Consider the following 5370-nt stretch of genomic DNA (forward strand, 5'->3'; position numbering starts at 1 on the left):
TATATATATATATATATATATATATATATATATATATATATATATATATATATATATATATATATGGCATCAATTGAATTAGTAAGTAAAAGTAAAAGGAGTAAGTAAATTGAACAGCATGCCTGCACTCCAAACACTCCAAACTCATATTTACAATATTTAGATTAAAAATCCGTACTTTCCACCAGTTTCATAGGTTGTGCGCGTCCACTAGGTAAATGTACATCGCGAGCGCGCATTGATACCTGGCTGGAAGGCCCGGTTCCGCTTGCGCGCATTAAAAAAAAGATGCAGCAGGTCAAGAGAGGATGAGATGAAACCGCTATTTTTATTTTTAATTTAACCAGAGTATATGACTCATGTTAACTCTATGCAGCAAATACACGGTCTGTATAAACTGAGTCTAAACGCGACATGAATATTTAAATGGAGGATGTGTTCTACATTATTGATAAGAATTGAAATCCCGTATTTAAAGTGAAGCTCGACACAAACGAGACGTAATAGGATTTACAGTTGATTTTTCTTTTTTTGGTCGTAAATCGGTCTCATCCTTCCTCTGTCCGACTGTTCACAAACACAAATTGCAAAAGGAATTCATGGACGGTAAAAGTCAACGGAAATATGACAGATATTTTCATCCAAAAACAATTAATATTTATTCAATTTTCATGGTAAAAATAGCATAAGAGTTTTTTTCTGTTTTTGTTTTCTTAAACCTATTACTCTTCTTCTGAGTACACCCTTTTATTCTCTTGGTTAAAGAAGGGTTTCCCAACATCTGGGAATCCTCTCCTGTAAATATTGATATATCTGCTACGATATTGTTATGGTTTTCATAATTCATGCCATTGAATTTTTTATTGCGCCTGGAATTTATTCACAAGCCTACATCCTGCAACCGTTTTGTACAGATACAGCGAATGGAAATAGCATAATAATAATAATAATAATAATAATAATAATAATAATAATAATAATAATAATAATAATAATAATAATAATAATAATAATATCTCACGTTAATGCATTTGAGACACTTTTACTTCTCTTCCCCATTTTATATCCATGGATTTATAACCTGACATACTCGGGTTTTTTGTTGTTGTTTATTCCTCTTGTATTGTTCCTCCTGATTCCTCCAACAATCAAAAGTGATGATGTCTGTGTGGCGCAGGGAGAACGGCGGGACTGTCATCCCGCTCCCCGCCCATTAGGCCTCATAACTCGGCCGTTTGATCACCGTCTTGCCCGCCTCCGATGCTCATTAGGCCTGATTAGTTATACAATGTTCCTAATTATCGCCACCATGTTTTAATTACCGCCTCATAAGCATAAAGTCGTCATCGGCCCTCACACACACACACACACACACACACACACACACACACACACACACACACACACACACACACACACACAGAACACACACACACACACACACACACACACACACACACACACACACACACACACGCACGCACGCGCACACACACACACACACACACACACACACACACACACACCTGCCTTCTGAAGTGCATTCTGACTGAGAGATCGGTGTTATTTTCTGCGTGGTCTTGTCCAGAAAATTGTTGTTTATCTAACACTAATCTCCCAGTGGGGCGCCCATATTATGCAGAGGTGAGTTTAAGTGTCAGATTATTGTCATCTTTAAACTATATTTACTTTAAAACAGATATGATCTTCTTCTTTTCAATTCTTAACGTTTTCTGTAATTGCTGCATTTTTCCTATGACTGAAAGCTGAAAACTATGACAGCAAGGTTGGACATCTGGCTTGCTAAACTGATGAAAGTGCCAAAATGTGCAGTTTGTTGAATTACCTCTGGGGCCCGGCTCCCAAACCAAGCCAAGATCCACCTTCCTTAAAATCTCCAAATTTACAGTAGAAATGAGCATATTTACAGCCTGGCATTAAAGTTATGTAAAGGAAATTGTTCTACAAAGCTACATTTCACTTCCAACTGTCATCCCTTTACCTACAACGTTTAGCACTTTCAGTGAATTGCCATCTGAGCGGTGAATTAAGAACCCAGAGAGCATAAACACTGTTATTTTGAAGATAATATGACTTGTGCCTTTAACTGTTCAAACAAACCACTGTGACGACTCAGAGTCGGCCCGGAGGGGTCCAGCTGCCGGAAGCCAAAGCTGGCAGGCTCGTTTGTCCGTTTCTACAGATTAACTGGGGCTAGACTCCTTTCAAGAATTCATTCCCATAGCTCCAAAAACTGGGTTTCAAAACCATTGTTCAGAAAACCTCTACAGATCAGCAAGGATTTGTGCGGATTTTTGCGCATGGGATGCAGCGATGATGTCACATAAAGGCCCCAGAAACAAAGAAGAAGGCATCAGCACATGTTTACAGCCTCCAAACACCAGAGCTGATGAGCTGAATCAAGAGGCTTGTCCTCTGTCGAGGATGTTCACACTTACCATAAAACTGTAATCCACCAGTATGGTTGTTTTTACATAAAGCAGGATCAAAGGTGAGATTAGAAATTGGGTTTATGCCATCACAGGTTCGGGGTTCCCAAGACGCTGATTGTCAGGGTGAAAAACTGAAACGATAAAACCAAAACAACTTAATTGTGTCAAAGGGAATTCCCTGTCACAAGTATCGACTCTTGTGGTTTTTCTATGGCGCGTTTCGAAAGTCTCGCCAGAGAAAGAAAGGAAAGCTGGTGGACCCTGATTAAGAGTCTAACTTAAAAGTAGACCGCCAGCTAATTTAATTGTTCATAACAGTCCCATCTGTTTTTAACGGAGAGTTAAAAGCCACACACAGCATTGGTATGAATTAATATTGCTAACAATCAGCAGCTAATCTGACGTTTGGAATAGCCAGTTCTCTGACGTTGAACTCAGTTGTGACGTCATTCTCACGTCCAGCCTGCCGAGAAAACAGCGCTGCCGTGATGTTTAATGAGTCTCCAATGATCCACTTTGATTTCACATGCAATGACTGGCAGCTGGGGGGGACGTCGCTCTTCGTCTTTAATGAACCCACATGTGTGTGTGTGTGTGTGTGTGTGTGTGCGTGTGTGTGTGGGGAGACAGATACCGCCGTGATCACTCACTGCTCTCATCCTCATAACTGCAACACTAACAGGGGTCAAACCAGTAAATAAAACCAGAGAAATGAGGAACGGTCAAAAATCAGAGCATTACCGTCTCTTCTACCCCCCAACACTTCACCCCCTGAATCACACACACACACGCCCACACACACACACACACACACCCACACACGCCCCTCGGTCTGGTCCCGTTCCAGCCACGCTGTCCAATATGCAGCTGGCTGTCCCGTTCGCCACTGCAACAGGGCCGTAAGTCTGTGTGTGCAGTGGTGGTGGTGGGGGGGTGTTTGCTTTAGTGTGTGTGTCTGGGAGAGAGAGAGAGAGAGCGAGAGAGAGAAAGCCATAGTAATGTAACAGAGGGCTGATTCTCCAAGGCCCCGGCGCTGCACTCAAGACTCTGAGCTTCATTAAAATTTCATCGCCGCAGTGCTCGGCCAAGGTCTATTTATGAAAATGCGCTTCCTCGCTTCATGGAAAAACACAGGGCAGAGAGAAGTGGATGGAGTAATCTCCGAGAGAGTGGAATTAACAGCATCTACTGCTTATTCATCTAGATGCTGGTCCCTGCTGGGTGGCTCATGTGCTATCAGAAGGCCCCGCTGGGTCCGGGACCGAAAACCACGCTTGATGTTTACTCCTTCCCCCGATGCTGAATCAGACTGGGTTGCATGTCTTCAAACCAGAATGCTGTGTGTGCGTGTGTGTGTGCGTGTGTGTGTGTGTGTGTGAGGAATAGCAGCAGGTTTAGAGTACTGCACTGAGGCTTCATCCTGATGCATCTCTGGATCAGTACCTGGAAGGTGTTTCCCATGAAAAGCATCCAGAGACGAGGCTGAGTGGTGTACACAGCAGCAGGGAGTGTCTCTATAAGAAGAGACAAATCTGATCATAAAAGAACAAGAAACTGCTTCTTGAACACCAGATATAACTGCTGCTTTTATTTGACTACATGTCAAGATTTTTTTGCTGTTTTTGGAAGTTCGCCTGGAGTCGGTGGTTTCAGTTGTTTGCAATAAGCATTAAATAGAATATTGCATTGCTAAAAGACTGTGGTTTATGAATGAAATATCCAGAAAAGATAAGTTGCATGAACGTTTTCTATATCCACTCGACACTACATCACAGGATGGCTGCTTGTCGTGGCTTTGAACCCAAAGTTTTTAAGGTATCATTTTATAGCTGTTTTTAGTACTAGGATTCAAAAAGAAAAGTCAGGAGGGGAAACCCCAGGCTTGTGAGTTATTTTTGCAGAATACATGGTGTAAATTGACTGCAAAAAGAACTAAATCAAATATTGATAGCATGCAAACTGTAAAACAAAAAAGTGTGCAAGCGTCATTCAACAAGAACTGGTTTGACATCCATATGTGCATTGCAAATGTCCAAAAATGTCATTTGGACATTTTCAGCCTTCGTTTGATGGGGACGCAGGAAGTCATCATTACTGAGGGGGGAAATGCAACAGGGGACTCTGGGGATGCTGAACTGCAGCCTTTGCACAGGTGAACAAAGCAAATAAAAGATGAAGCTATTCAGTCACCCTCCAAGGTTCCTGCTCAGACATCCCAAGTCATTATGGGACACTGAAATAAATAAGAAACGGGACAAAGCTACAAACGCGGAAGCTTTTCGTCAAATCATCCAACTCAATTAGCCCTAGTGGCTGCAAGTATGGACTACTAGAATATGGCGTCTGGGCCATGTTTTACCCAGTTAAACCAACCCTATTACAGTAACAGGAAATTAATTCACAACATGTGGCTTTTGTTCAGTTTTTGCCCTGCAAAGACTGTCATTTACTGTATTAGCCACCGCTGGCTGCAGTTCAGGGAGGATGTGAGAAGAGCAGATGAGGGTCTGCATGGGCTCTGATCCCTGAGAGACATAAATCAGGCACCGAGGACACTGCTGAACCAATCAGATCACGCAACTTCAGGACATTTGACTTTTTTCGAACCTGTCCTGGATGAGCAGTTCACCACTTCAAACAGCTGATTTCCATCAGCCCAAAGCAAGAAGGTAAAGAGCATATTTCACACCAACTCTGTGTTTTCAGAACCAGAACTAAGGAAAATAGAGTTGCATAAAAGTGCAGTTTGCTGAGGACCGAGTGTACAGTGATGCTGGAGCAGTTCAACATGCAGTCTGTGTTTACAGTGACCTGTAATCACGCACACACCTCTCTGTAGGTCTCATTCTTACTTAACTTTAACTGCAGAGGCGCATTAGGAAAGGTAAAAGAAACTTCAAGTACGCTGATAAAAATA

The sequence above is a fragment of the Cololabis saira genome, chromosome 14 (genome assembly GCF_033807715.1).
Source record: "Cololabis saira isolate AMF1-May2022 chromosome 14, fColSai1.1, whole genome shotgun sequence".
Taxonomy (NCBI): Eukaryota; Metazoa; Chordata; class Actinopteri; order Beloniformes; family Belonidae; genus Cololabis; species Cololabis saira.